This window comes from Lissotriton helveticus, chromosome 10 (assembly GCF_964261635.1).
Source record: "Lissotriton helveticus chromosome 10, aLisHel1.1, whole genome shotgun sequence".
NCBI classification, from domain to species: domain Eukaryota; kingdom Metazoa; phylum Chordata; class Amphibia; order Caudata; family Salamandridae; genus Lissotriton; species Lissotriton helveticus.
Window position 1 is genome coordinate 706,850,936 of NC_136071.1, and position 27,489 is coordinate 706,878,424.

General features: G+C 45.6%; 1 long non-coding RNA gene across 1 annotated transcript in view; it reads right to left on the reverse strand.

Moving 5' to 3' along the window:
• Positions 1 to 440: 440 nt before the first annotated feature.
• The window catches only part of LOC144785464 (uncharacterized), a 331,976-nt gene continuing 304,927 nt past the window's right edge, over positions 441 to 27,489 (reverse strand). Inside the window, exon 3 of the long non-coding RNA XR_013601909.1 lies at positions 441 to 1,438. This is a non-coding gene — a long non-coding RNA (uncharacterized LOC144785464). The remainder of the gene's footprint in view (positions 1,439 to 27,489) is intronic.

Below are 27,489 nucleotides of genomic sequence, written 5' to 3' on the forward strand. Positions count from 1 at the left end.
ACCAAATTCATGGTCTTTGGGAAATCCATGGGCAAATCAAGAGAGGTTAGGGTTGCACTGGAACCTTTGGAGCGGGTAAAAAGTTTTGATTACTTGGGGATAAGACTGAGTGATACACTAGGATGGGAGCAACAACTGGAAAAGAGCTGTTTAATTCTCGTTCATAGGTCAAAATCAATACTGAGACACTTTAAGCAGTCTTACACTTGATCACTGACTCCAGCTCTTGAAGTGTATCGAGCAAAAGTGGTGCTCTGTATGGAGCAGAGATATGGGGGTATATCAATATAAATAAATTGACGATATTTGAAAATATCTTTGCTAGATCACTCATCTCAGTACCTATGCCTACTTCCCTAATTCCACTCTTTTTAAACAAACTGTATTCTGATTAACACATATATTGAGTAAGGTGGAATAAGATGACAAGCGAAATTACGGATTATAAAATACATAATATTTATATCAGACACAGAATTGACTATGGTGATGCATGACATTTATAAGGGTACAGCAACCATTAGTTAGAGTGCATACATGTCGAAAATACATATTTTCCTCTGAAGGCAAACCTGTAGAAAGAATTGTCACAAGAGCTAATGTTACTATTTCACAGATGATCATTACTTGCACCTCTTGGTGGCTGTTTTGGTGGGATCTTCTCCCACTGGCCCTGATTAATTACCTCTCCTCAGGGCCACTGTTGGCTCCATAGTTGTAGGGTTAGAGGTGATAGCAGGTGGCTCCTGGGGTTGCTGGGTCTCCCTTTCTGTGGAGGATCCTGGTGGATGGTACTGGGTGCCAAGAAATGTAGAGGACTGACTCATAGCCCTGCATATGTCCCCAACCTCATCCTCCACCACCCCAAACAGGGAGGACAAAACAGATATCTGAGTCTCAATGAAGTCATTGTGCTCCCTCTGCAACTGGTTGATGTCAGCCATGAGCTGGTTGTTGTCTTGGAGGAGCTCTATGACCTTGCCCATCTGTTCTTCATGCCCGGAGGCTGCTCCAATGATGGTCTGGCCCATAGGTTCTCTAAAATTATGGGCATCAGTGGCCTCACCATGTCCAAATGATGGCCTACCCCTACCAATCTGTGGCCTTTGCACAGTTGGAATCATCACACTGGACTTGTTGATGCCTAAGCAGGAGACAGTACTGGGGTGCACACTGCAGAAGTTGTTTTGATGTTGGACCACAGGGAGCAGTGTCAACTAATGCCTGTTGTGGAGGCGGAGAACCAACATGGGTGGAATTACCACTGGTAGGCAGAGGGAGGGCACCCTAGCAGCCTGCCCAGACACACTTGATGGGCCAGGCTGCTCCTCATCCGGACCTTTAGGAGTTGTGTCCTCACTGAAGACTTCTGCAGGAATTGAAACCGTGGTTTGAGTTCTAGGTGCTATTTTGGGAACTTCTGTTCATGGAGCTAGTCCTACAATAAGAGATTACATGATGATTAGTACTACATCTGTGTATAATAGTGTAATGTTACTTGTCAAAATCACTTTATTTGGTTATTTAAAACCATAAAAGCATGTTAAAATATCCTTTAAGTGAAAACCAGATAATACATAATTGTTAAACGAATATCGATCACAATTATTATACAGTCCAGGTTAAAAATATACGTGATTAAAAGAATTCTCTAAAAAGTTAAAAAGTTAAAATAATATAATATAAAATGCATTTGGTAAGAGAGAAAACTATTTCACATTAAAAAGAGATAAACATTTTATATAACAGATCATGTGGACCCTCTTTTTTCCTTTTTCTGACTGCCGCTACTAGGAAGCTAGCAACATTAAAGGTTTCCCAGGAATTATTCAACATCTGCAAATATATTAGGGCTGGCCGAGCCTGCAAAAAGCCTTTGTCCTTTAAAATTGGTAAAATAAAACGTTTGCGAATGTGCAAATAATACTCACAGAACAGGACAAAGTGCAAAGTGTTTTGACTCGAAAAATTATCACAAGTGCTGAGTCCCAGGTCATCTATCTTTCTCCAGCCCTGGGATTCGGCCAATAAAAAGTGCAGAGAGTTGAACCTCAGTCTTGTCAAAAGGAAATGATGTTTGGGCATAGTAACTATATCTAAATAAGGCTGTTTTTTACAATTTGGTGACCCTGTACAGTAGGTTTCAGTAACTCTTTGGCCTCTCTTTCAGCAGATGCAAGACGTAAAAATTAGGTCTTAGCCCACGCCATATAATTTTTACATAATTTCTTTGGCTTAGCAAATATCTCTGGGCGACCTATCAACCTTGCTATACTTTTCACATAACTAAGCCAAGGAATGCTACTTGCCCTATCTAGTGCAGTGCAGTCTTGTGTAATCTCCTGATTCTTCACTAATTTTGAAGTGGTCCAATTCGAGATCCATTTAAGAAGGGGGGCCATTCTAATCAAGCCTGCCACAAAGCCAATACCCACTTCTTGATGAATAATATAAGTAGGCATTGATTGTGGTACTGAGAGCAGGCTTCTCAAAAATGTATTTTCCACAGTTTGAAGCTCTACACAATCCTTATATCCCCAGATTTTAGAATTATAATTCGAAATAGCAATACTCTTGGCTCTGTATATATTTATCATTGCTTGCACGGTCTTAGCACACAGCCTTCGAGCAAAATCAAGCATCGCAACTGTCGATCTTTTCATGGCGTTTCTCTTCGCCTTCCCATGAACTCCTGTTGTCAAATAAGACACCTAGGTATGGGAATGTAGTAACCCTAGTTATTTCATTTCCTTTGCAATAAAGCGCTTTGGGTTTTCTTGGCTTCACTCCCATGAGCATAGCGTGTGATTTTGAAAAATATACGCTCAGGTCCAATGAACCCATAAAATCGGCAAAGGAGTTCAGAAGGCACTGGAGACCCACCGCTGTGTGTGCTAGCAAAGCAGCGTTGTCTGCATATAGCAGTGCCGGAGTCAATTGGATCCCCACTCACGGAATATCCTGACTAGCTCCGCAAAGGACTGAGTCTAAATTATTAATATAAAGGGTGAACCGCAAGGGGGGCAAAATGCATCCCTGTCTGACTCCTCTTATGATACCAATCTCTTGCGTAAGACTACCCTTTTGATCAAACCTTACTGTTGCAGAAAGATCCCTATGCAAGTCTGACAAAAAATACACACTATTTTTATCCATACCCATTAAGAGCAGCACGTCCCAAAGTTTGAATCTGTTCACTCGGTCAAAGGCTGAGGACAGATCCATAAAAGCAAGATGTAGTTTCCCTTTCTTTGCTGTGGTATATTTCTCTACTAGGAGATGTAAGTTTAGACACTAGTCCAAGGTGCCCCTGCCTTTCCTAAAACCGTATTGGAGGTTTGACAGGCCATTGCGTTCATTAATCCAATCAGTTAATTTACTATGAACCTCCCTGCCTAACACCTTGAGTGCAGAGTTAATCAATGAAATTGGCCTATAGCACCTGGGATCTCCTCTCTGCCCTTTGTTAAAAACTGGAACGATAATTGACTTTGACCAGGATCTTTGCAAACCATGTTGACATGTCATATTAAATACATTTTGCCAATATTTTTGACCGTAGTGTAATGTCCACCTTAAAAAGATCAGCGGGGACCCCATTCGGGCCAGGTGCTCTAGGGCACGTCATTTGGGCATAACCGCAGCCACTTCTTTTTCAGAAAAATCCACACAATAAGCTGCAGCCATGTGTGTGGTGCCTATGTCTACCTGATCTGGCTGGTCACCATAACTATGTTTAAAATAATTTAACCATAGCTCTTCAGGTATATTACATTCAATAGTGTTACCCACAAGACCAGAAAAAAAGGTTTATTTACAATGTCCCAGAACTACATACTGTTCTTAATGACATCTACGGACAGCAGTTTGTTCCAGGTTTCCTGTTTAATCTCTGATTTGCGAATACGTAAAGCCTGCTTATACTCTACCCTCAAAGCTGCTATTAAGGTTCTATCTTGGGGTTTTTGTTTTAAAGCAGAAAGTAAATTCTGATGAGCAGTTGTACAATTATGATCAAACCACCTCTCGCCGTTGTTGATACATTCCTTCTTAGGGTAAGAGAGGGCCCCCCTTGGCTAATCTCTTGACATATAACTATCTTGCTCCCTGCACTATGTAATAGGTAATTAAAAAAAAGATCTGGTACAACCTTGGCCCATTTAAGTTTACGACCTTGATCCTTGGTTTTTATAGTAGGAGCTGGGACGGTATTCTCCACTTTAACTGCGTCCTTAAGGCACCCTCGTAAAGTGAGGTGAATGGGAGGTTGGTCACTAAAATGTGACCATTGAGCAGCATAAGCTGATGCCAGGGGAAGTAAAGTTGTACTAACAAATATAAAATCGATTGTTGAAAGCATGTCCCTGCCCTTAAAGGAGGGAATACTAGTTCCGGGAAACGGCCACTACAACGCGGCCGTTTCCACGCACACCATAACCACGCATGCATTACAACGCATGCGTGGTTACAACGAGAAGCCTTTACCACGCATACCTTTACTATGAAAAACGTAGTAAAGGCATGTGTGCTAAAGTTAAAAAAAATAAAGGGGGGGCTTGGGGAGTCTCCCCCCAACAAAAGAAAAGCGTGGGTATAAAAAGAAAAAGACGCACCTGTTTGAGGGAAAAAAAAGTGAAGGAGATCGGCGTCTTAAGAGGAAACGGAAAAACACTTCCGCTTCCTCTTAATGACGTACAACGTCACCACGGAAAAACAAGGAAAGGAGAGGAGAGGTGAGGAGGAATGGACGGGTGTTCTAGCAGAGAGTAAAATAAAAAAAGTACATTTTTAGAGTGAAAATCCGTTAACATTGAAAATACCATTTACATGCATATTTTTACAACGAAATCGTTGTAAAAGTATGCGTGTAAAAGGTATTTTCGTGGTAAAGGATGTGCGTGGTGACTGCATTCCATTGTAACGCATGATTGGTAAAGGCATGCGTTACAACGGAATTCGTTGTAAAATCATACAACCACCAGTTCCTTGCTTTGTCATATTTGGATGTACCAATCCGAATTCAGCTACAAAATCCTCTACATAGCCCCTTGTTGAGTGTGTCCAAAGTGAATCTCTGATTGAGAACCTGGACCGAGATCGTCAATGGTGTGCCAATTTTGTTTGCACAAATGAATATTAAAATCTCTGAGTAAAATGATCGAAAACTGAGTGACTTGTTTCTCCCTGTATATATCTAAAAAGTGATTTAAACTGCATAGTTGTTCATTTAAACACAATTTTTCAAACAAATTATAAAAATTAAGAACAAGTACTTTGGGTGTATTCATGGGGATAATCTTGACCGCAAGACAGTTAATAGATTCAGAATCCAGTTACTATGATTACCCCTAACATTAAGGGAAATCAATGTTGATAAACTGCCCTTCGGAGGCCCCGCTACAGAGGATCTCGCGGCCTCCGAATAAGTTATGTAACCGTGAAGCCAAAATATATTCACCTATATCATACTCCCTTATCAGACCAAGCCACCTAGAATCATCTCTCTTATTCTTTAAACCCGCTATATTCCAGCTAAGTACCTTAGAGATTTCTTTCGGTCTTCCTTCCTCCCTCTTTAATATACTCGGGATAGAAATGCCCTGAATTGGCGGGTGCAAACAAGGCATAAGGGGTGTTTTGATAGTCAGTCATTAGGAAGTAACTACTCAGGGTGAAAAATCTGTTCACTGATTCAAAGGTGTTCCCTTCTACTCTCTCACCGGTAACAACATCTAGCGTTGACAAACTTAAGGTCTGATGATTCGGATTCAGAGTGAAAAAGTGGCCGTCCCTATTAATATGTCTATTGTCTGGTCCTTTATATGCTTTCTCTGAAGGGTGACCAAAAAGGGGTGTGGGATTTCTAGCCTGATTTCTCACAACTGGGCGGTAAAAGTACCCATGAGGGAGCACTTGAATTCCACCGGACCGTGATTACTTCCCTACTGTAAAAAAAGGCCAGCTGTGTTAACCTTGTTAAACTGTTTAATGACACAGTGGCCCTCATCCGTCTTCATACCCTGACCAACCCAACCCACCTGCCTCGCCATTATAATGTGTGATGATGCTTTGGCCCCAACATCAGACAGCTTGGTACACCAAAATGTAACTTTACGAATCAGTTCATCTGTGGTCTCGATGATGTTATCTTTAGATTGAGGTACCCCTACTAACACCGCAGCTAAAGGGGTGGTAGCTTCCAGGGGCAAGTGGAGCCTGCATTTATTACCAGTCCAATGCGTGGAGAAATTACTCCGCTCTCTATGAGCGAGTTTCTAGATGTTCATGCGGTAAGTGGGACCCCATGTGATTTGTTTCTCACCCAACTGCTGTGGCTCTTTATTGTTATTCCCTATATTATTATAATCAGTAGTTTGAACACCATGCGTCAAATTACCCAATACGGTGTTAACATTTAACCCCAGTTTGCGCTCCTTCAGCTCACTTAGTTTTAGCTCTATGGAAGAGAGTTTAGTCAGTATGACTTCTAGAACGTTTTTAATACAAGTGGTCAGGTCTTCTTTAAGAGTCCCAAAAAAGGTCTCAAGGCGCGTTTGAAAAGTCTCCTACTGCAACAGTGAAATGCGCTTTGACCCAGTCCTCTTTGCCCAAATGGTATTCCCTCCCCTCCTGGGGCTGAAAGTCAGCTGTGTTGCCCCCCAGCTTCGTGACTTTTTCCTACCAATTTTTGTTTGGGGCCACCATTAAAGCAGGAGAAACATCCCCACCAAGTCTTCCCCCATTTTCTTTCTCAAGTCCCTGAATAGAGGTTGTGGGGTTTTGTGCGGCCCGGGTAGAAACGCCCTCTTCCACATCAAAGTCTGTTTCAATGTTAGCAACTGGTATTTCGTGTTGTGAGGCTTCCGTAGGGGGGTTATGGCCGGCTCTAGATCCAACTTAGTCCCAGCTGCTCCTCCGCATAATAGATTTCCTCATTTAATGCCCCAACAGCTGTTGTTAGATATAAGATATTATGCGGGATATCAGCTTTTACTTTACTCCCATCGTAGTTAGTAGGCAGTTTTCGCTTACCCATGCTGATTTCCAGATGAAAGAGAGCTGGCCCAGCACAACCTCTGTCAGACGCTGACAGGCACGGATGGACCTGCCCTTGGCCCGGGCATCGCCCCTGCACGGCCCGTGAATGCTTGCACACGTCCAGAGCAGCGGGAGTCCTGGACATCCTTTATGCGCCTCCTGGTGCATCTGGTGCAGTGTTGGTGGCACGGGCCCCAATGCGGGCTGGGAGGCGTAGTCAGGCTCCCCCATGATATGGACACAGCAGTCAAATGATCTCCCACGCAGCGGGAGCCCTGGACACCCTTTATGCACCTCCTGTCACGTCTGGTGCAGCGTTGGTGGCATGAGCCGCAATGCGGGCTGGGAGACGTAGTCAGGCTCCCCCACGATATGGACACAGCAGTCAAATGAGCTCCCGCACAGCAGGAGCCCTGGACGTCCTTTGTGTGCCTCCTGGCGCATCTGGTGCAGCGTTGGTGCACGGGCCGCAATGCGGGCTGGAAGACATAGTCAGGCTCCCCCACAGTACGGGCCCAGCAGTCAAATGAGCTAATTGTAAATGTCTGTCTTTTGACACTCATATTGCATAATAAAATATTTCAGAAAGTTGAACAAACATTGATAACAATTCAACTTTCTATATCGCTACGGGAGAGAAAAGTAAACTTAAACCTTTGTATATATATGTTAAATGTAAACTTCTTCATTCAGACTTTGAAACACAAAATGACATTGCTAACATCAATTAATATTGTATTTCTATCACAATACACTTGTAAGTCAGCTGGCTAGAGTTATATCCAGTCCTTTATCATTTTGAGCTTTGTTTCCATCAAAATACTATTATTGGTATTTGGATTTGATAATCATGTTAATTTCACATTTGTATGAAATGAAGCATAGCTTGTAAAGGGAACAACCACATGTAAATGCTTCACAGTGTTTATTGCACAATAGAGTCAATAGAGCACAAAAGAAAACCTGGGTTACATATTGTAAGTCTGAAACCAAAGGTGCAAGTAGCCCTCCATGAACTATGGGCCTGAATATGAGTTTGGTGGTCCGACTGCCCGAATGCCACATCTTCTTCAACTCTGCTGTGCTTGTGATCTACCACCTGCCATATTTCAGTTGTGCTGTCTGAAGTGCCAACCGCAGCCACAGCGCTCTTTCCGCCGGGACCGTGATGGTCTGCAATGATGATGTTGCATCCACCAGCGCCGTCAGGTCCGTGATCCACCCGCTTGCAACTACACAATTGTACTCCCAGTGTCCCAGCGGCAGTTAAAAATTGCGGTTATCTAACGGCAATAAACCACTGCAGTAGGTGCAGGGAAAAAAACACTGGATGGATTAAAAAACTATGCAGTTGATGTGCTTTAGCAAGTGGACACACCTGAAAATTACACTTTAAAACACATCCCATCCCTGACCAGCAACCTTTGCTTCCCAACTGCAGCCCAAAAGACAGGCAGCCCTTTTTTCAGCTAAACATTTTCAACCTCCCATGTAGCACTCTCCGCCACCTGTAATATTTATTTTGCTCCTTTTTCTCTGTGTCACTTGTTTGTTTTTCCTTTCATATACTAACTCTTATTTATTTTTCTCATCATGCCTGGCAAAAAAAACTCACTCTTCACTGAGCAAGAGTTGACAGTCATGGTGGCTTAAATCATTACAGTAGAGCCCCAAAGTTTTGATTCCCAAATCCAGCATACTCCACTCAGTAGGAAAACTAAAATGTGGGACTGGATAGTCAATAGAGTGAATGCTGTTGGTACCATCCTGTGCACACAGGCCAACATTAGGAGGAGGTGCACTGACCTCAGGTTGAGGGTGCGTACCAGGTACAACAACCACCTGGAGGCTCAGAGGACTGGCAGTGGCCCTCCTAGCTCCTCATTACAATTCTTTCCCTGGGAGAAGTTCTTGCCCATCCTGTATTCTGAGGGCTTGACAGGAATAGCTGGGGGAGTAGCATCTGGTAAGTTACACTTCAATAACTGTCACAATATCACAATGTCCTGTTTGCTCTCAAATCGGCTTTTGCTATTGTCTTCTCTATCTACTTTCCTAACATGCAATACTCAAAGTATCTGAGATGCTACATGCTGCAATGCTGCTTGTAAGTACATTACCATAAAATATCCATCCCAGACCCATGATATGTGTGAATATTTAAAAGTATGGTCCATCCCAAATGCATTTTGCCAACAGTTATGGTACAATAACCATGTTGGTAAAATGAGATTGAAGTGACTACAACTACCACAAGGCCCTTTCACTGCAACTCTAACCAAGATGCTAGACTCCTTTTGCCCCTTATCATTTGCCTACCATGTTACAACTGATCTTCACTCATCATGCGGCTTACTATGTCTCAAGTGTTGGTAAAGTAAGAATAAAGTGACTAAAACTACAATGAGGCCCTCTCACTGCAACTCTAACCAAGATGCTAGACTGGTTTTGCCCCTTATCACTTGTCTGCCATGTTACAACTGATCTTCACTCATCATGCAGCTTACCATTTCTCAAGTGTTGGTAAAGTGAGATTAAAGCAACTAAAACTACAATGAGGCCCTCCCACTGCAACTCTAACCAAAATGCTAGACTCCTTTTGCCCCGTCTCACTTGTCTGCCATGTTACCACTGATCTTCACAAATCATGGACTGTGCAATTGAGAGACAGTGCTCCACTCAGATATATTTCTGAATACTTTGCTTGATCTTGTCTAGGTCTCATCAACTGAAACTATTGATGGCATGAGTGACACCATAACAACAATGTACTCCTAATACATGTGAGCCATGAAGGAAACTCAGCTGATTAGCAGTGGCAGGTGACCCCTTTACTGTGCACTTCCCACATGATGAACAATGCTAAATAGTCAACCAAGCTGGATGTTTGCCTGTATTAGACACAACTAGGCTGTGGAATGCACAAATACACATGTTAGGACTAAACTGTTTGTAGCAGTTTTTCTAAGATGTCATGTTTATCCCTAAAGCCAAAATGCCACATATCGTGCAACAACAGCATGCCTCTGACAGCATAAATTCAACAAACTTTTCAGTACCCAAACGATTTTTTAATTAACGTTGGGATATTTGCATTTATCTTTTTTCTTTTTCAATTTTTCAAAATACACAAACACAGCCCACTGATGGGCATTAGAAACATTTCTTAATGTGTAAAATCTAGACAAGTCAGTGTGATCTGTAAATATATACAGTGAAAAACAACTTAAACAGGTGATAATATATACATTAGAGACAAGTTTGTTCTAATAACAAAGAAAACATAGGGAAATATTAAGAATATTTCAATAGTATAAATGGATGTAAGTCTCTCCATCCAACGTTAGTCCTATTACTTTGCAAAAGAGCAACAAGGGCAGACTGTACCTTTTTACTGTCCTCAGGCTGATAGTACTCTTCTATGCCAGGGGAGAGGTCAAGGGAATTCTTTCCAACACGAGGGACAGAAAAAACCTGAATTCAGGGCTGAAATAGATTCAATTCAAAGTCTGAAATCTACTCGGTTAGCCTAAGAACCTCTCTCAAAAATGGGCCAACGCGTTTCGACCTTCTAGATGGCACTTCTTTAAGGTGAAGGTCTTCATGAGGGAAGCAAGTTCAAAAGAACAGGACTGGTGTACCGATGCGTTTCGACCTTCTAGATGGCACTTCTTTAAGGTGAAGGTCTTCATCAGGGAAGCAAGTTCAAAAGAACAGGACTGGTGTACCGTATTTCTTGTTGTAGCCACCTCTGATGTTGGGCAGGGGTCCTGCGGTACTGTTTAACTGTGTCTTGAGCTCCTTATTTCGTAGGGTCTGGATGTGTCTGCTCAAAACCGGACAGGCCCGCGTTGTTAAATACAAGCGTGTCTTCTTTCCTCTTATCGCAGCTGTGTTTATTCCGCAAGGCTGACGAATGTCGGTAAGGGGAAACTATTGATGGCATGAGTGACACCATAACAACAATTTACTCCTAATACATGTGAGCCATGAAGGAAACTCAGCTGATTAGCAGTGGCAGGTGACCCCTTTACTGTGCACTTCCCACATGATGAAAAATGCTAAATAGTCAACCAAGCTGGATGTTTGCCTGTATTAGACACAACTAGGCTGTGGAATGCACAAATACACATGTTAGGACTACACTGTTTGTAGCAGTTTTTCTAAGATGTCATGTTTATCCCAAAAGCCAAAATGCCACATATCTGCACATCTAATGAGCTGATGAAATCTACTAAATCTATTTAACATCTACAAATGTCTAGTAACCAACTTAAACACAACACAAATAGATGACAATACTAATCTCTATCTATTTTGTTCCATTCTAGGTCCCTATTTACTTAGACAAAAACAACGTAGCTCCCTCACTTCCACCTATAACAATGTTCTCTATTTTTCAATAAGTTGATCCGCCACTGCACCTTCACAGAGGTTGGAAACCAAACAGAGTTCCTTTCCACCCCAGGGCAAAGCCCTCGGTGATGACAGCGCTCCTGAAGATGTGGACATGGATGACGGTCCTGGCCCACCTGGTCAGTCTAGCAAATGCCAACAAAGGGGCTCTCTGTGCCCACAAGACTTCCCACCAGAGCTGCAACAACACAGCCAACCACTGCCCCCCCCCAACCTGTGCACCTAGCAGAATCAGTACCTCCTGAGCCCTCAGCCCTGGATTTTGAGTCTGCTATCAACATCCCAGTCACAGATAAACCAAGACCGAGTGAAAGGGTGCAGTCTGTGCCAAGGGCATAGACCCATGGGGTTAGGCGTAGTGGGAGGGTAACTGTGGGCCCGCAGAGTGATACCACTGAGGACATTGACACCCAGGCTGCCATCACCCAAGTCTTGGAAGTCTACTAGGACTCTCAAAGCAGCAAGGGCCAGGTATTGACTGAAATCTGGCTAATGAAGCAGTTGCATCGGGACACACACATAGAGGTAGCCGGCATACACACTGAGGTGGCCGAAATCCACACCGAGGTGACAGGCATAAACATCAACATGGCCTCTCTGGGGCATGAACATCAACACGGCCTCTCCGGTTCGTGTGCTGTGAGACATCACCACCACCCTCTGCAGGGCTTTTCCACCTGCATCTACCCCTTCCTGTGGTCCAAGTACATCCAGACCGTCAAAATTTGCCACAGCCACAGGAAGGGAGGCCCTGTCGGAGGAGGACACACCTGTACATGCCTCTGTCTCAGCCGCTTTGGATCCCTCCTCTCTCAGAAAGAGGGGACATCCACCCAAAACTTCAGGAAGTTCAGGATTTTAAGACATCCACCAATTGCAGGAAAAGACTTTCAGCCTGATTCATCAACGGGACGTTTTGCGTGGCCCTAATAGCGATTAATAGCGACTCGCTATCAAGGACACGCAAAACGATATTCATGATTATTTTAGAGAAAGAAAAGCGAATCGCACGCGGCCGCAAATTCCGGTTGCGAGTATCGAAAATCGCATAAAATACGCAATTACCGGCTACATCCGTGTCGGAATTGCGAATTCTCTAATAGCGAGTTCGTCAATAGCGGGACAGCAAATAGCGCGAGATCGGGAAAACGGGAAGTCGCATGTCGAGCACAGCGATGACATCACAACCAGGAAGCAGCCAGGGACCACCCCCATTCACCACAGTGAGGCAGACCTCGAGTCAGCAACTGGGAGAGCTCCAGCAATTCTATTCTTGATACAACTCAAAAAGTACAGTGCAGCAATGTCTGAGGATGCAGTTCCTGGGCCCAGCAACACCACAGGGCGGAAGAGAAAGTTAAAATTCTCCGAGCAGGAGCTGGCGAATTTAATAGAAGGGGTGGTGGCCAACCACTGAAAACTGTTTGGGAAGGACTCTAGGAGGGTGGCGGAACAGGAAAAACGCAGGATCTGGCAGGGTATAGCGTCCACGGTGAACTCCGTGGGTGTGGCTGATTGGTCGCTGGACGAACTCAAAAAACGCTGGTACGACCTCCGAGGTCGTGCCAAAGAGAGGGTGGCTGAGCGCCTTGGAGAGTCATCGGGCACTGGAGGGGGAGAACCTACAGTCCCTCCAAACACCCCCATGGAGGACCAAGTAGAGAACACCCTGGAGACAGAGGCGGTCATCGGAGTGACTCATCTGGACTCATCCCGCCCCACCCAAGACAACCAAGGTAAGTGGCATGCGACTGCGACCCTGTCCCCTATGAATGTCCATGACCAATTAGCCTCCCATATTGTTCCATAGTCATGCCATCGTTCCACATCAGGTAATGCCCTGAAGCATTGTGGGACATGTAGTGTGGGCACAATGTAGATGTACCACAATGCAGCCAGACAGGTTCCAAAGTACGCAAAGCCATAGCCAGTCAGGGAATGTCACCCAGCATGCATGTAGCAACTGCACGTGTGACAGATACATGCAACTAATGAACGTCCACTTCCCCTCACAGGTGGTGCAGACAGCAGCGACAGCGAGAGGCTGCAAATAGATGAGGAGGCACAGGATGAGGAGGAGGTGCCGCCACATACACAGCCACCAGCCCCTGCCCCAGCAACTACTCCCGCAGCCAAGTCCACCACCAGTGTGCCTCCTGTGTCTGGCGCAGCAACTACTCCCGCAGCCAGGTCCACCACCAGTGTGCCTCCTGCGTCTGGCGCAGCAGCTACTCCCGCAGCCAGGTCTACCACCAGTGTGCCTCCTGCGTCTGGCGCAGCAACTACTCCCACAGCCAGGTCCACTACCAGGGTGCCTCCTGCGTCTGGCGCAGCAACTACTCCCACAGCCAGGTCCACTACCAGGGTGGCTCCAGCCCCTGCCGCACCAACAACACCTGCCGTGACACCACCAGCAGCTGGTGCTTCAACATCAGGGCCTGCGACAGCGGCAACACAGCAGCCACCCACTGTGTCAGGCCAGCAGAGCATGCGTGGCAGGCCTCGCCTGAAGACCAATGCACCTATCAGCAGGAGGGGGAATGGACAGGAGCATGTGAGAGTAAGCGTGGAAAGACGCATGCTCCGTATACATCAGCTGCAAGCACGCCAGCAAGGTGCCATACAGCTACAGCTGTACAACATTGGGCGCAATGTTGCCGAAGTGGGGGACCGGATGGACCGCATGACGGCAGCCATGGAAGATGTGGGGGAGGGAATGGTCAGCATGACTGCAGCCATGGCAGGTGTGGGGGAGGGTATTGCCCGCATGACTGCAGCCATGGAGGCCAGCACTGCTGCAAATACATCGCAGCGCAACGCAGCACGCCGCCGCCACCGTCAGCTATTGACCCGGCTGACCGCCTACACCAGGTCAAATTACATCATAGGCAATGCCACATCACAGTTGTCGCGGCGGTCCCTTGCGCAGCAGCTCATCCAGTGCTGCGAGGATGTGGCCAGGGTCCTTGAGCACCTGACCAGTGCCGTGATAGCACTACACCCTCCTGCTCTACCTGCCACTGTTGGGGGTGATGATGCCAGTGAGGGGACATCGAGTGTGAGCAGCCACTCTGCCTCACACGTAGGGGCACGCAGGCGCATCACCAGGCCCACAGCAGCTGCACGTGCCTTGGATGAGGATGAGCCACAGAGGCGCTTGGGTGGTACGCGCAGGAGGCGCACATGACTTCATATGACTCTTACAGGCACAGGCTGAGTATAAGCCTGCCCTGTCCTGTCACACAGCAGTATGCTGAAATACTGTTAGCAATGACAACATTTAAAGTGTTACCATAATTGTGAATGAAACAATAATATTTATTTTAGCAGCACACATTGGCGTTGTGTCATTATTACTTTTTGCATGCATTTGTGATTTGTGGGGTGAGGGAAGAGGGTGCATTAGAAACTGTTCAGTGTGATGTGGTTGCGACGTCTGTGGCCTTCAGCTGGATTCTCCCCGCGTGCATGGCGCGCATGTGCAGGTGGCCGGTCGTCCCCTTCAGATTCACTGCCAGAGATGTCGACAGGTATCCGGCGCTTGGTTGCAATGTTATGTAGAATTGCGCAGACAGCCACAATGCGGCAGCACACTGCAGGACTGTAATACATGGCCCCACCGGTCTTGTGCAGTATGCGGAACCTGCTCTTGAGCAGCCCAAATGTCCTTTCTATGCAATTCCTTGTCCGAATGTGTGCAACATTGTAGCGCCGTTGCTGGGGTGTAGCAGGGTTGAGGTATGGGGTGAGGAGGTAATCACGGAGGGCGTAGCCACTGTCACCTGAATGAGAGGAGCAGAGGGTGAGTGCCTGTGCTGTGCTGCTACTTCATAGCAATGTGACATTGTCGACAAAGTGTACTTACCAAGTAGGTGTCCTTCCCCAAAGTCTCCCCTTGCCAGTCGTGTGTGGAGGCCACTGTGCCGGAAAATGTAGGAGTCATGGGTACTCCCTGGGTACTGGGCCACAATGTCAGTGATGTATGTCTTGGCATTGCGGACCATCTGTATGTTGAGGGAGTGGTAGGACTTGCGATTGCGGAACATATACTCTGTGGCAGCTGGTGGGCAGATGGCGATGTGGGTACAGTCTATGCATCCGAGTACATGTGGAAAATGGGCTACATTGTAGAATTGTAGCTTGGTCAAGTCCAAATCCTGTTGGCTGGTGGGAAAAATGATGTGTCGGTGTAGCTGGGTAAGCATAGCGTCAACAAAAGTCTTGAGGCAGCGTGACATGGTGGGCTGGGATATCCCCCCAGCAACCGCTACTATCCCCTGGAAGCTCCCGGAGGCCAGGAGGTGCAGGCTACACAATACCTGCACATGTGTAGGCACCGCATTGGTACGCCTTGTTGGGTGCTGCATCAGGGGGTCAAGGTCATGTATCAGCAGGATTATCATTTCCCCATTCAGCCTGTATTTAGCATATATCTGCTCTCTGGTTTGCCCCAGCAAGGTGACCCGCTGGTGGAATATCCTGTCCTGGATCCGGCCTCTCCTCCGTGCTGCTCGCTGTAGCCTTCGCCGCCTGACCACCATGTACATTCCTGGCATTGTGGAACTCCTAATGCTGCTGCTGATTGTCCTTATGTGTGATTGGTCAGGCCTGAACCTGTTACTGATTGACCAACAGTTTTTTGAAATGTTTTTTGAATGGCTTTTATGGTTACCACCTGCTTTGAGTTGTCCTTAATTTGCGCCGCGCAAACTGCAATTTTTGGGTTTTTCGCTATTTGAAAATTTTGATGAATACCGATTGCGATTGTATAGCGAATTCGCAATTTTTTTCGCAGGATCCGTGGTTTTTCGCATTTTCCGATTCGCTAATGCTCTCCTACCGGGATTCTGCGAATATTATAGCGATTTCGGTATTATGTGTTTGCGACTTCATGTTGAATGCCGATTACGGACATTGCGCCCGCAATTGCATTTTCGCAGCGATTGCGGGCGCAATTTTGCTTGATGAATCAGGCTGTTTGCCCCTATTGTCCTCCTGTGTAGGCTACATATTCACTTTGCGGACTATTCCAGCCCAGTTTCCCATATCTGATGTGAGGAGTATGTTGGAATTTGGACTCTTGACAATTTAGACTGTACTACAATGGTTTCATCCACCATGACTGAAGCCTTCACTTTTTGTTGTCACTGTGTAATATTTAGTTAATTTCTCAATCTTATCATTGTTCACTTCATTAAAAACACATGATCAAATCATTGTTTCCTGTTGTAATTCTCACATTTAAAGAAATGTGAATGTACTACAAGTGCACTTTGCAATGTAAAAACTAGGAATTTCTGGAGGCATGGGTATTGTGTATGTAAACAATGTCCAACTCAGGATAGCTACCATGTAAGAACAACACTGCACTGCCTTTCCCAGATCATAGAGCTGAGTTATAGCTCGGAGGGTAATCCGCTCTAAAAGCGTTTTTACTCTATTGAATTGTGATTTAAATTGTGATTCACTGTATGTTGGGTGCAATTGTACTACTTTTACCTCCGCGCTGTAAGCTGCCTGTCCTAGGTCCTGGTAGCTGACAGCATGTTGAGCCGCCCCCGCTAGTCAGAGCCGGGCCACCATCTTGTTTAGCGGGCTAGTTGTTTAGCCCGAGAATATAAATGAACCCGCTGATGCGACCGCACAATGCTGCCTTTCCCTGATCATAGAGCTGAGTTATAACTCGAAGAGGAATCCGCTCTATAAGCAGTTTTACTCTTTTAAATTGTGACTTAAATTGTATTTCACTGTAGGTTGGGTGCAATTGTATTACTTTTACTTGCATGCTGTAAGAAGCCCGTCCTAGGTCCCGGTAGCTGACAGCATGTTGATGTTTTCCCGCAACTCAGATCCGGGCCGCCATCTTAGTTGGCAGACTAGTTGTTCAGCCCGAGAAAATAAATGAATGAGCTGACGTGACCGCGCAGCGCTGCCATTCCCTGATCATAGAGCTGAGTTATAGCTCAGAGGGGAATCCGCTCTAAAAGTGTTTTACTCTTTTAAATTGTGATTTAAATTGTGATTCACTGTATGTTGGGTGCAATTTTATTACTTTTACCTGCATGCTGTAAGCTGCCCGTCCTAGGTCCCAGTATCTGACAGCGCTTTGATCGGTCCACGCAACTCAGAGCCGGGCCGCCATCTTGGTTAGCGGGCTAGTTGTTCAGCCTGAGGATAAAAATGAACGCGTTGACGCAACCGCACAGCGAGTGTGCCACTGGCGCACCAAAGACGCACCTAAGGTAATCCCGCCTGCGCCTGTCTGTGACTGTCTGCGCTCAGATTGCACTCAGCGCCAGCCTCCCCTGCATATTTTAAGTCAGACCTTTCTGCCATTTTAAAGTACTCTAGGGCTGAGCTACTCGATTTGAATACTGGAAGTAAGGATGCTGCCTGTATGTGCTTAACATTCTACACAATTCCCAGATCAATTCCCATCACTTGTCCTAGCTGTAAAAAGTCACTCCCCCAACTTATATTTCAGGCAACCAAGCCCAACAGACCACAGAAATGGGCAAACACAGAGTGGCCTCATGCAAACCCATTATTATGTTTACTGCTAAACGCCAGATCATTGGTAAAACACAGCATGGAGTATGCCATACTTATGGAAGATCTTAATATAAATCTTGTGTTAATCACAGAATCCTGGACAGACGATGCATCAGGACCTGATTTTATTAAAGTTACTCCACCGGGGTTCCTCTGTCATACACAAAAGAGGCCCATTAGGAGGGGGTGCTGGCAGTAATATATCACAGCTCCTTAAATACTGCCTTTCATACAGCATCTAATTTAACATGTGAAGCACTTTCCTTCAGTTTCTGCTTTTCCCACCATCAGTCTTTCAAGGGCATTTTATTGTACAGACCACCAGGTTCTAGGAACAAGTTTCTAGCATCAGTTGGAACACTGCTACAGGATGGGCTCTGCTCTGAATCATTTACTATTCTCAGGGATTTTAACTTTTATCTGGATGCACTGACCGACCCTGATACAACCGCTGTCATTGATTTGATGAGTAGCGTTGGTCTAAGGCAACAAGTAGAAGGTTCAACTCATGTCGCAGGCCATACGTTGGATGGGATTTTTTCCAATCATCCACAGCTAACCTGTACAGGGTTGCTGCCACTTGCATGGACAGCCCACATAGCAATTCAGTTCGAGTTGGTCCCTCCCTTCCGACACAATAGTACTGGGGCCCTTAACAGCCAGATAGAACTAAGAGCATGGAATCAAATTAAGGGCATCCAGTTAGAAGATCTTCTTACAGCGAATGCCTGGTCAATGCCTACAGCGGTTGAGGAGGCCACTATTTGTTGTTCAAAATGGGTGGAGACAACCTGCAAAATATTTGCCCCAGTAAAAATCCTGCACGACAAATGATCCCAGCAGCTCCCTGGTACTCTGCGAAACTAAGGGAACAAAAACTCATTTGCAAGCGTCTAGAACGTCACTGTAGAGGAAAATACTGAAAAACTGAGAAATAATTATATAAACAAATTCTTACAGTTTACAAAAGGTTTTTATTTAGTACAAAAAGAACATTGTTTGTGAATCAAATTAAACTGGCCAAATGTTCCACCAAAGAACTCTTCAGTACCATATCTAGGTTGGCTTCCCCGTCCCCACTTAACATTCCGAGCAGTCAAAAATTATGTGAGGAAATTGCCACTGTGTTCTTGCAGAAGGTGGAGCTTATCTTCTCGTTGTTTAGTTTCTCTGGAATGGGAGGGACACATGTTCCAACTACAGGGGGTCAAATCAACAACTGACTTATTGCCTACCCTTGATAAGTTTGCTCCTCAGTCCACTAAAGACACTTTAAATCTACTCGCCTTTATCAGATCAGGCTCTCCTTATGATCCTTGCCCGGTGGCTGTGATCAAACTAGCCCCTGTTGCTATCTCGCTCACTTCCTTATTTAGTGCTATGTTTGAGTCAGGGCATTTCCCCAAAACTTGGAAGATAGCATCAATCCTTCCACTGTGAAGAAACAAAACTTAGATCCTAAGGATCCTAATAACTATCGGCCAATCTCCCACCTTTTATTGCTGGCTAAATTGGTGGAGAAAGCCATGAACTCAAAGCTTAGTGCCTTTCTCCAGATAGATCATATTCTGGATCCTACTCAATATGGGTTCAGGGAAGGACAAAGCACAGAGTCTGCCCATATAAAATCCACAGAAGAAATAAAGGAAGCCCTGGATCAGGGAGGCAATGCAGCTCCGATCTCTCTGCGGCCTTTGATATGGTACATCATGATCTCCTGGTGGACTGTTTGTTGACTTGCAGGATTCAGGGCAAAGCATGGAAGCTACTGAAATCCTTCCTAATGGAAAGAACTTAAACTCAGGCGCTGGGCAAATTGTGCTCCAAACCTTTTTCCTTACCTTGTGGAGTGCTGCACGGGTCATTCTTTAATCCTATTCTTTTTTACGTTTACGTATCCCCCTTGGCCGCCCTGAGCAGATCCTTTGGCTTTCATCTCACTTCTTATGCAGAAGGCACACAATTGTAATGTCTCTGCTGCCAGGTCAGGAATCAGATAAGAGCAAGAGGTTGTATGTCTGCATTATATCATTCAAGATGTGCATGACACAGAACTGCTTGAAGTTAAAATCGAGCAAAACTGAGGTCATCACCTTTGGAAATAATCCCAGCTTCTGGACTCCTGATTAGTGGCCGGAAGAATTAGACACCCTTCCAAAAACAGGAAAGCAAAAAATCTGGGAGTTATAATTGATGATAAACTCACTTTTGGGGACCAGATAAATACCATTACCTCAGCGACCTTTCACTCCCTAAGAATGATTAAGAGAATAATGCCTTTCTGGCCGGAAGACAGCCAACGCATAGTCGTAACATCTCTCATTCTATCGAGGTTGGATTATTGTAATGGCCTCTACCTGAACATTCAAGAGCGACATTTAAACAAACTCCAACTTTTGCAAAATGCGGAAGTTAGACAGCTTATCGGCATGCCAAAATTATGTATCAGTCACCAAGCAAATTAAAAGGCTTAATTGGCTACAAGTTAGACAACGGGTGCATTTTAAATCCATTTGCACCATCTTTAAAGCCCTTCAAGGAACAGGACCAGAATATCTAAAACGTAGATTTCAATGGTATGTCCCTAAAAAAACCCTCCCCTCCTCAGGAGCTAATATGGTGATAGTATCTCCCATCAAAAAAGTCAACTGGGGAGGGAGAAGCTTTGTTTCCAGTGCCGCAAGGGCCTGGAATATACTTCCTTTCTACATCAGAATCGCCACTGACGTAATGGCATTTAGAAAAGGACTAAAAACTTGGCTTTTCAGCAAATAGGATTTCCAAGACAACCTGTGTTCAGATGGTAGTAGCTAGTGCCAGGACACCCTTGGCTAACGGTAGCGCTTTGGAATTATAAATAATATTACATAACACATATATACAAGTGTCTGGTCTGAGAACATATTTATTCCATTGTTCAAATCATAGGCTAACATGATGTAAAAAAACGCAAATAAGACATGATTCGGTTATTCTGTGTCAGTGATCACATAATCAGTTGCAGACTTTCACAACATGGAAGGAGGGGATGCATCTGAGAATATCCCACACAATAGGCATGAATAACTTAGGTCTGCATCATCAGCTGGAGCCCTATTGCCTACCTCTCGAAAGGAATCCTACATCAAATGAACAAATAAACAGAATCGTCAGTACAACAGTTTCTGACCACAGGGCCATTTCAATCCAGTGTTGCCTGCATCTAGTGGAATATCACGAACAAATGTCAGTGATGTACTTTGGCCCACAATGAGGAGACACATCAACAGCTACAAAAATGTATACACAATGAGGATTTAGCCAATGTGAACGCAGAATATCATGAATTGCGCCCAAAACAACATTGTATTGTATCACATGACAGCACACATATTGCATTAGGACCAACACACCACAAGGAGCACTTCCAATGGAAGCCAGGTAAGTTTCATCCTGTCATTACCAGGAACAATCCATGTCCACTTTATATGGCTGAACAGCATCATAAATCTGCTAATGTCAAAACTCTGAAATGTACAAAGATACCATGGTAAAGAAATCTAAAACAGACCAGACCAACACAGAGAGATTAGCTAAGAAACCATACATATGGCACACATTACATTGTCAACTTCTAGAGAACATAGTCCTAGGCAACCCTACAGCTGAACAAAGTTACACTTACAATACAAACACCCTTCCCTAGATATTTCCAGATCCATATATTCCTAGTATGTAGCATGGACACCCTCCTCACAACATCACTACAAGAGTTGCAATAATAGTAAAAGTCATCATGTCTCACACTATACTTACACTAAGGAGAAGTAGTTTTGGATGAGATCTTGACGCAAGTCAGCTCCTTCCTCTTCACTACTCTCATCATCATCATTTGGCATTTCAGGATCCTCATCCGGTGGGTCTTCATGGGGCGCATACTCTGCCATGTAAGGGATGTTCTGTCACAGGGCAATGTTGTGGAGCATCCAGAAAGGCCACAGTGATATTATGCACCTTCCCAGGTGAGTAGGGCTCCCCCAGTCTTGTCCAATACAGACATCTGAATCTGGCCTTCAAGAGCCCAAAAGCATGCTCCACTGGCTGCTGTGTTCTTTCTATGGGCCTCATTGAAGCAAACTTTCCCTGGCATTGTAGGATTCCTCAGTGATGCCGGCAACCATGGCAGGTTGGATAAGCTGAGTCTCCTAGATAGAAGACAGACAGAAGTGCAACAATGAGTTACACACTTTCAGATCATGCTACCTGACATCCTCCACATAACGTTTGGACAGATCACACTTACCTACAAGCCAGGCACTCTCCTGTAGAGGTTGTGACATCAGCTGGGGTAGGGTGCTGTTCCACAGTATGAAGGAATCATTGGCAGATCCTGGGAATCAGGCACAGATGTTTGAGATGTACACATCTAGTAAGTAAGAAGACAACCTGCATGTTGATAGAATGGAAGTGCTTCCTATTTAAATTCACTTGCTCCCTGGCTTGTGGTGGTGCTAAGGTATTCTGTGTGCCATCAATGGATCCAATTACATGTGGGATGTGACCAACAGCATAGAAATCTACCTTCACAGCAGCAAAATCCTGACGTCTGGGGAACTGGATATAGCTGGTCACATGTCTAGAAAGTGCTGCTTGTACCTCTTGGAGTACCCAACTGAACATAGGTTGTGACATTTCACCTGAAATAGAGACAGAGAATTTGAACAAGCCAGTGGTCAAAACATGCAATACAGACATGAGTTTCACAAGTGGTGGGATTGATGTAGGATAAGTGATGTGAGGTATGAGGTCAGGCTCCAACCGATGCCATAAGTCCTGTATTATTTGACGATTCATATGAAACTTCTGAATCACATGTCGCTCTTCCATGGTCTGAAAGTCTGGGAATGGGCAGTACACTGGAGCTTGGCATCTCCACCCTCTCCCAGGGTACCTATATGAGGAGCAACACAAAAAAGTAGAGTAACATATGTGAAGAGTAAGTCAAAAGTCATGTGTCAAAACATTAATGCTTCATTAAGTATTGCACATTTCACTTCCTCATTGACAAATCTTGAACATTCACTAGTCACCCCCAAAGTGGCCTTCACAAGTCTGCAATATAACTGTGTACACCATCAATACAGAAAATGTTAATTGCCACCAGAGCGAGAGTAGCATAAAATGTCATGTTAGATATCGCCAACTGCGGTTCACAGTGTGCAGCGCACATCTTGCCTATGTGCACAGTAAGCACTACACAGATGAAGTTGTGTACTGAACACGACATGAGAATGGAGCATTTCAAAGGAAAACATATTTGCCGTCATTTGTAGTGGTGGTGACATACTTAACTGTATCCAATACAGTTTTTCCAACCGCTAACATGGTATATGCCTGACCTCGCTAATAGGACATGTCGAACGTACGCCGCTGGTGGAAGTCGACTGCACGGTGAGCGGTTGTATGCACGAAAGGCACAGCCGAAGGCTAACATTCGTGACAGTGGTGGTCACGGCGCAATGGCTGTGTACGCTAACGCTGATGACAGCATACGTACAGTACATGTACACAGCAGTTGGAAAAAAACCTCACTTGCCTCCAGTCACTGTTGCTATCAACACCTCGTCCATTTTAGCTGTGGTTTGCCAACTCTGGAAGCAATCATGACATGCACTGCAGGGGAGAGGGCCCGTCCCATCACTCTAGAGGACCTGGATGCCCTGGTGGATGAGGTTCTTCCCCCTGGATGCTCAGCTGTATGCCTCATCAGAGGAACAATTCAGTTTCTAAAATACATATTTAACTCCATTTCACTGCTTCCTTTCTATTCCCATAGGTTACAATGTACCTACATAAGGCACACATGTAATGGATTATGAGGCCCTGAAATGTGTGGAGAGAAGGCCACCATTGGAATGTGTGAATAAGGTGATTTCTACTTCTACTGCATGCATATCTCTGTGCAGGCCTCAAGTTCATAGTAGCTACAATTAGTTCTCAAATCACACTATGGTATATGTGCATTGTTATGTATAGGTTTCACACCATGAGCCATGTCTGTATACTGTCATATACAACAAGGGGTGGTGATGGACAGAGTCTCTGAATTAAGCAGAGTACTCTCACCCAGTCAAGAGATCAGGGCTAGATCCAACACCGTTTTTTAGCTCATTGCACCATCCCAGTTTCAGAACCTGGCTGTATGCAAATTAGTCTGTCCCTGGCCCAGTGCATCATGGGAACAGGGCAGACCAGACTACAAAAGCCAATTCTTACACTGGGAAGGAAACAAGCTTCCGGGGACCGGTTTCTGGCATTACAGCCGTCTTCGGCCCGGCTTGCCTGAATCCTGATGGTGCAATGAGCAAGGGACTCACGTCTGAGTATACCCTTCCACGCTTAGGGTGGACAAAATTATTTACAACAAGGGGTGGTGATGGACAGAGTCTCTGAATTAAGCAGAGTACTCTCACCCAGTCAAGAGATCAGGGCTAGATCCAACACCGTTTTTTAGCTCATTGCACCATCCCAGTTTCAGAACCTGGCTGTATGCAAATTAGTCTGTCCCTGGCCCAGTGCATCATGGGAACAGGGCAGACCAGACTACAAAAGCCAATTCTTACACTGGGAAGGAAACAAGCTTCCGGGGACCGGTTTCTGGCATTACAGCCGTCTTCGGCCCAGCTTGCCTGAATCCTGATGGTGCAATGAGCAAGGGACTCCATCTGAGTATACCCTTCCACGCTTAGGGTGGACAAAATTATTTACAACAAGGGGTGGTGATGGACAGAGTCTCTGAATTAAGCAGAGTACTCTCACCCAGTCAAGAGATCAGGGCTAGATCCAACACCGTTTTTTAGCTCATTGCACCATCCCAGTTTCAGAACCTGGCTGTATGCAAATTAGTCTGTCCCTGGCCCAGTGCATCATGGGAACAGGGCAGACCAGACTACAAAAGCCAATTCTTACACTGGGAAGGAAACAAGCTTCCGGGGACCGGTTTCTGGCATTACAGCCGTCTTCGGCCCGGCTTGCCTGAATCCTGATGGTGCAATGAGCAAGGGACTCACATCTGAGTATACCCTTCCACGCTTAGGGTGGACAAAATTATTTACAACAAGGGGTGGTGATGGACAGAGTCTCTGAATTAAGCAGAGTACTTTCACCCAGTCAAGAGATCAGGGCTAGATCCAACACCGTTTTTTAGCTCATTGCACCATCCCAGTTTCAGAACCTGGCTGTATGCAAATTAGTCTGTCCCTGGCCCAGTGCATCATGGGAACAGGGCAGACCAGACTACAAAAGCCAATTATTACACTGGGAAGGAAACAAGCTTCCGGGGACCGGTTTCTGGCATTACAGCCGTCTTCGGCCCGGCTTGCCTGAATCCTGATGGTGCAATGAGTAAGGGACTCACATCTGAGTATACCCTCCCACGCTTAGGGTGGACAAAATTATTTACAACAAGGGGTGGTGATGGTATACTGTCATAAGCATTTGAGGATGATGTTAGCCATGTGTACCATCCCACACATCACTCAGACCACATCAGACTTTGTAAAACATTTGTCTGGTAGGTAGCTTTACCTCACACACCCCTTCATATTGCCACACAATCGTATATTCACATATGAAATGGGCAGAAGTTGCACTTTTTATGTACTGAATTAATAGAAATGTGAGGTTTGTGTGGGATAAGTAGCCTCAGCCTACAGAGAGCAAGGCCTGCCATTGATATGTGGGCAGTCTGGGACAGGGCCCAGCCTGGGCCAGAGTAACTTTGGCAGGAGAACTGATGTACAGAGTAATGTCCATGTAGACCTGCTGTTCCATGGATGTTCCCGGAAAGTTATCTGTACCACTTGCACCCCTGATAGCTGTTACATGGATAATATGAGGCATGGTGACTGAGGTGATCCCCTGACCTGATATTTTTTTCCACTGATCCACAGTGTTAATGGTTGTCTGTCACTAATGACTGTCGCCTTACTCACACATGTCTGTTGACACTTTTCTAATCCTGTTACTTCCAGTGTACTTGCCTATTGCACATCTGAGACGTGAGCAGTGTGGATAGTAGTTTACATTTGAATAGATTTAAAAATGTGAATTTTCTGCTTGGCTACACTATTCCCTATCACACAACACATACAATGGTATGTAGATAGTCATCCCTGTTACAGTGCCATATATGGCAAAATGGGTGTCCTGTGATGGCAGTACAAATAACACAAACTTATTACCACTTACTATGATATTCAAATAAGTAGTCCACATGTCCACACACCACTCAGAGAGGTAGCTTTCAGTGTTACACAGACCAACCCTTGCCTTGTGAGCTTAGTCTTAGGATGTGTATACTATGGTACTTGGCTCTATTGACCGTATGCAACAATGCAATGGGCCTGGCAGTAAACGTGTCTAGACAGGCATGCACAGGTAGTTTACCCGTCAGAAAGTAAACATGGTGTGCTGTGTGTCATGGCACCTCGCATCACATTCCATGTAGGATGGCCCTGGCCTTCATGATATTAGTGGGCTGCCTCAGTCAGTGTAGGTCATAGACAGGGTTTAGGTTAGTCATCAGATGACCACAAAAATGTGTATCCATGCTTTAGTTGTGCTTAGCATGTGGCATGGTCACATGTAATATGTCAACTCTTGATGAAGGCGTGTGCTAGATATCAACGTAATGTGTATCAAGCTGACAGTTATGCTCAAACTTCCAGCTATAATCTGTTTCTACTTCTATTGCAAACCCAAGGCGGACCCGAGAGACCTCAAGAACTTCCGGCCCATCTCCCTGCTTCCGTTCCCAGCCAAGGTCATCGAGAAGATCGCCAACAGACAGCTAACCCGATACCTCGAAGAAAACAGCATCCTGGACCCATCCCAGTCAGGGTTCCCCAGCAACCACAGCACCGAGACTGGCCTCATCGCTGCCACCGATGACATCAGGACCCTGCTGGACAAAGGTGAGACCGCGGCCCTCATCCTCCTGGACCTCTCCGCCGCCTTCGACACCGTCTACCACCGCACACTACGCACACGCCTCCACAATGCAGGGATCCGAGACAAGGCCCTGGAATGGACCACCTCCTTCCTCTCCGGCAGAACCCAGAGCGTCCGCCTCCCCCATTCCGATCCAAAGTCTCCAAGATCACCTGCGGCGTACCCCAGGGATCATCCCTCAGCCTGACACTGTTCAACATCTACATGGCCCCACTCGCACAAGTCGCCCGACAGCACAACCTCAACATAATCTCCTACGCCACTCAAATGATCCTCTCCCTCACTAAGGACCCCCTCACTGCCAAATCCAACCTCCACGAAGGAATAAAGGCCGTCGCCGACTGGATGAAGATAAGCCGACTGAAGCTAAACACGGACAAGACGGAGGTCCTCATCCTCGGCTCCAACCCTTCAGCCTGGGACGACTCCTGGTGGCCTACGGCACTGGGAGCAGCCCAACACCCACCGACCACGCACGCAACCTTGGAGTCA